At 35.4% G+C, this 5,621-nt stretch overlaps 1 long non-coding RNA gene across 3 annotated transcripts; it reads left to right on the forward strand.

Annotated features, from left to right (window-relative positions):
* The first annotated feature begins 825 nt into the window (after window positions 1–825).
* On the forward strand, window positions 826–5,403 carry LOC109220364. Of its 3 annotated transcripts, none has more exons than XR_002067072.1 (4): window positions 826–1,011; window positions 1,426–4,008; window positions 4,096–4,180; window positions 5,166–5,403. It is a non-coding gene; the product is annotated as an uncharacterized LOC109220364 (long non-coding RNA). The 3 variants fall into 3 exon arrangements; XR_002067071.1 differs by having other exon boundaries at window positions 1,426–1,502; window positions 3,021–4,180; XR_002067070.1 differs by having other exon boundaries at window positions 1,426–4,180.
* The last annotated feature ends 218 nt before the right edge of the window (window positions 5,404–5,621 follow it).

A 5,621-nucleotide genomic window follows, 5' to 3' on the forward strand; every position in this document is an offset into this window, starting at 1 on the left:
AGCTCTTCCCTCTCAGAAGGTGGAATATACCTATCTAAGAACAACTGGGTGAACTGACCCCAGGTGAGGGGAGGAGAACCTGCTGGCCTGCCAAGAACATAGGACTGCCACCATCTACGGGCCCTGCCCTCCAGCTGGAAAGTAGTGAAGTCAACTCCATGTGACTCCAGTATCCTCATGTTGTGCAGTCTGTCCCTGCACCTATCGATGAAGTCCTGGGAATCCTCATGTCGCTCACCCCCGAAGGTAGGAGGGTGAAGCCTAGTCCATCTATCCAATAACTTCTGCGGGTCGCCGTCCGCAGCTGGCCTGAGCTGGGGTGCCACTGCAGCAACTGGCTGGGCCCCATATGCGGGTAGTGCACCCGGAGTCTGATACACTGCAGCTGCATGTCCAGGAGCCTGAGCAGTAGGGGTCTGTGTTCCCCTTCCTGCCTGTGAGGTAGGTGGGTCTACTGGAAATAAACCAGCCTGAGTCATAGAATCCATGAACCGAAGCATACGGCCCATAACCTCCTCAAATCCCGGTGCAGTCATAAAGTCTGCCGGGGTGGGCTCAGCTGCCACTACTACAAAAAAGGCCTTTGGCGGTAATTATTTAGCGGCAATAAGGTAATTATCGCTAATGGATTCTTTAAGCTGAAATATTAGCGGCATATGACCATTGGCCAGTAAAAGATATTCTTTAGCGACACTAAAAAAATTACCACTAAAAATCATTGACTGATACCAATTTTTTGTTATTTTAACTTTCCCTCCGTACAAAATAAAATAAAATCTTCCCTCCAGTACTTTGAACAAGAATTAAGTATTCCCTCCAATTAGAAAAAAGAAACCTATTCCCTTCTGCCAATACGTGTTTTGCCAAAAAAGAAAACAAAACCTATTCCCTTTCGATAGTCTCTAGACTGCGAAATTGCTCCAATTAACAGTCTCTGGTTAACAAAATTGCTGCAGCCTGCGACAGTCTCTGCCCTGCCACAGCTCCGATGATCTTCTTCCCAAATCCTAGGTAACTTTCTCTTCTTCCCCATGTAAATGTTGCGAAATCTATTGTCAATATTTTCCCTCTCATCTGTCTTACCCAAATCTGCAAAATTTTGCAAATCTTCCCCAAATTAGCTAAGAATGAGAGCTCTAAATTATGGAGCATGAATATATCGAAGTTTAAGGTGAGAAGAAATATAGAATGCTTGCCCAATAAGCTTACCTTTTTGGAATTTTCGAGGATGAACGAGTGGCAAAAAAATTATTACTTTTTGTATGTCTTTTTTGTAAAAAATACCTCCTTATTACTCCATTAATGAAGTTTCTTATCTTATGAAAAAGAAAAAAGGAGTAAAAAAGAAGAAGTATTTCCTTAGGATTACTTATTGTGTCTATTATCTTTCTTATCTCCTGCTTCATTCTCAATGTTTTGTATCAGGTGGACCCTTTTATGGGAGCTCTATAAAACCAAAATATAAGATTGAACTTCTTCCGTAAGATTCACCTTTTCATCCGGTAAGTTGCTTGTCATGTCTTTTACTTTTTGAAGTTCGATTAGACGCCTCTCATAAACTTTGTATGCCATTGAAAATTTAAGATTTTGATGCTTTTACATATGAAAGAAGTTACTGAAATAGTATAGATCCATGTTTGTGGAAATTGGGACCTAATGTCACCTCTTAGTCTCGCTCACACAGGATCATCCAAGAGTTTCATTTCATTTGGAAGAATCACTGGTCTTAATTTGTAAAATGAAATGGCATATTTAGATACATCATGCAGGCTAGACTTCTCTTTTTCTTTCATAAGAACCAAGTTCACTGTACATGCCACAAGTAGTATTCATGCTTCATCATTGTTTAGTTTTTCTTAGATAAGACCGCTAATTTATGCTTTAGTGTTGTCAAAAGCGAAAAGCTCTAAAAAGCGTTCCAGGTCGATTCGGGCTTCAAATGAAAAGCGCAACTAAAGTACGGGATTTAGTTAAAAAAAAAGGTGCAACTTAGGGGAAAAAATAAAATACATATGTAATTCAAGAAAGAAGTAACAAACCCATTCCTAATTTCTTTGTCAACAACTAATGTACTTATTTGTTGATAATATTTATCGTTTAGCACCACTCGATTCAAGATAGAACTCATAGAAAATGAGGCGTACACCTTAGTGCTTTGCCTACATTGAAGCGCAACATAAGCAAGGCGAAGCACCCTCCCTGAGCTTTTCTGAGCTTCAGTGCTTAAGCGCGCCTTAAATGAGCCTTTGACAACACATGCTTAAATTGTTTGTATATAATATACCTATCCGTTGTTTAACACCATTCAAATGAGACAACAATTAATGCTTAAATTGTTTTAGAACTTGTCCATTGTTTACTGTAAAACTTATAATTTTCTTTATATTTCTCCTTCTTTTGATACGTCTTTGACTTCCACAGTTAATACTTTTAAGGGGATTGGTTATTGTTGTAGTATTTTGACTTGGCTTAGAATTTTGTGGTTAATTTTAATATGCTATGTTGGAGTTTTGATACATAAAAACAGTGAAGCCTGCTACATAGGTTGCCACTTCATTTTCCGTATTTGAACTTAAGAATAAGAGGTATAAATAAAGAAAAGCTAGGAAAATGCCTTGATCTACACATGCTCAAATTGTATTAGAACTTTCTAATCCAATTTTATAAATAGAAAGTTTCTCAGTTATATTGTAGATCATCAGACTAAGCAAATTAAGTATATTTGGCTGCATGTTCTTTTTATCTGGTAAGTAAAAGGAAAGCAGCTATAGGCGAATCATTTTGCTAGATCCAGAAAAGCTACATTTGACCTAGAAATTGCCTAAGCTTTTAAGCGTCTCTATTTCATTCAACATTTGTTATATCCACGTGCCAACATTGTCATGGTAAAAAGTAGGAATAATTTTATTAAGTTGCGTCTCTTTGTTTTTCCTTAACGAAATCTTTTCCTCTTTTTTCCCGTATTTCATGTTGTAAAATATATTCATAAATGTGTTAATTTCTATTTTTTTTCCTTCTAGCACAATCTCAGTATCCTTCAATATAATTTCGAGGATTGTTGGAATAAGTTGGATGTAAGGATGGTGCTAAAAACTTGGCATGCTAGAATGAAGATAAAATGTGAAGGCCGAAGACATAGCTTTGTATTCTGGTCTTAACAAAGTAAATTGATCCATTGAAGAGCATTCTTAAAGTGGGTTGAAAAGCATTCTGAAGGTGAGTAATAAGAGAATGTATAATGAACTCATAACAAAAAAAGAATACTTAAGTGAGGATCCAAGCTTCTGGGCCATACATTGATCACTAGAATAATAAATAATTTGTTAGAGCAAAGAACTAATTTGAGAACCCAAATATTTAGAATTTGAAGATGTAATTGGAAGGATTTACAGCATTAAAGTAGTTATAGGTATTTGTAGCTAGAAATGTTGCGGCCACAGTGATAGCAAGGAGTGCCAAAAGGAAAACAAAAGCAACCAACATGGTCTTGCCTATACCTTGTGTTACGATATTGGACAACAAGAAGAAAATTGACACCTAAGGCTTGGAGCAGAGGATAAGAGAGGACAAGGGGAGTTCACTAATTCTTTATTACATAAACACACAAGATGTAGGGAATTCTATCCATATTTGATAATTTCAAATATTATACACGGGGAATGAAAAGATGGACTATACCATATTTACTGGATTTGCTTATTTTTGCACAGATACATTCACTAAAACAAGTCAAAGAAGCCTCTGAAAGATGTTTCATTTAGTAAATGGTGCAAAGGAATGTTGTAAAATTGCATGATTTCGAATATGAAGTAGGTTCTGGAATAAGTGATTGTCCGTGTTCTCTGAATATACTCTGGTCTTAGATGTTTCATTGTTTCATCTTCTTGCTGTTTTTACTGTGCATAAACTGAGGTTTTATTATGATATTGTTAACAAATGAGACAATTCATGCGCAAATATGCTCCTAATGTATCTATGACTCAAAGCAATGGCACCTCATGTGAACAGGTAACTCCCTTACATAAGCTTTAGACATTTTTAATGAAATTCTGATCATATAAAACTATTATTATCTAACATGTTAATATTTATTAGATCCTTGACGCCAACAATGGACGTGAACGAGTACCACAAACATCAAGGATACCTAGAGTTGTTGAAAATGCCCAACCTTCTCACGGTACTACTCATCTTTGAGTTTTCCTCCTTCGACATTTATTAATTTGTTGTTGTATTTGGGCTTACTTGAATGCTTCTTGCTGTTATATATTTCCTTTCTTACGGTTGGTTTCCGTATAAAAAATATATATCTTTTACAATTAAAAAAAGTCTTTTGTGTCTTCTTTAGACTATTACAATTAGAAATAGTCTTCTGTGTCTTCTCAACAATATTTTTTATTAATTTCTTACTTTTAGCTAAACAATATATATCTTTTACAATTAGAAATATTCTTTTGTGTCTTCTTTTGCCTCTTCTTTATATATTGTGTTTTTCATTACCTAATAAGCCTCTTAAAGTTTGTGGCCTTGTCTAAGATACCCAAAATACATTTAAGAATAAACTACAGATCTACCATGTATGATGGCTATGCAATCACAAATGGTCTACTAATTCTAAGGACCTATAGAAAAAGAATCTGCTACAGTAGTTGAAGCCTCTTCTCTGGGGCCTACCATGAGTTAAACAACATTGTGAGCACACTAGTTCGCGGAGATGTATTTCTGCATAAAATGAACGGGATTAATTGGTCGGGAAACTTATAAGAAGAATTAGGATTTAGAGGGGGATTTTCAAAAAGTGGTGTAGAGAATTCATAAAATAGGTTTTTAGCTGTGAGAGGGTCAAAACCATAGACACGAAACTTAGCAGGGCGAATATGAGTGGTTGCCCAGGGAACTCTGCAGCATATGAGTGAGCTTTGAATTTATGTTGTACACAGAAGGCCAATATTATCTAAAGGAAAGATAGTAGTAAGTGGTTATCACATGCACAAATAAAAGGAGAAATACTTGTATGGAATGTGAGTTGTCTTAGAGGCTAGTGCAGAAATGACATCCCCAAGTGCAGACAATGACTTGTTTATGAATTGTGACAGTGATGGAATCCTCAAGATGTTTTCTCATATTGTATTTTATCTTCTGACACCGTTATTTTATAATTTCAGGTCATATAGTTTGATGTTCGATGATTTAGCAGGTGGAAGATTCAAAATGATGAAAAGTTGCGGAAATCATTTAAATACCATCATTTCGTCTGGATTAGTTATATAATGACATTAGCTATTTAGTTCAAAAAATATAAGTTTAGTTACTATGACATCAATATTTTTTATTAGTACTTCCTTTTGTTTGTAAAGATTTAATGAGGTATATTTTTTTTGTTACTATTAATATTTTTTATTATTTGGATCATATTCTGGATGAATGTAGTAACTATAATTAATGGTGGCTACACTATTGCTATTACCGCTTGTGACTTTTAGCACTAATTTAGTCTGATATACCAGCTATATAAATGCACAATAAAGGGGCAAATTAAGATGTTTTCACAAGGGATTTTGCAGTCGTTATAATTGTTGTAAAATAATTATCGTTAAAGATGTTGATATTTAGCGGCAATT

The sequence above is a fragment of the Nicotiana attenuata genome, unplaced genomic scaffold, assembly GCF_001879085.1.
Source record: "Nicotiana attenuata strain UT unplaced genomic scaffold, NIATTr2, whole genome shotgun sequence".
Lineage (NCBI taxonomy): Eukaryota > Viridiplantae > Streptophyta > Magnoliopsida > Solanales > Solanaceae > Nicotiana > Nicotiana attenuata.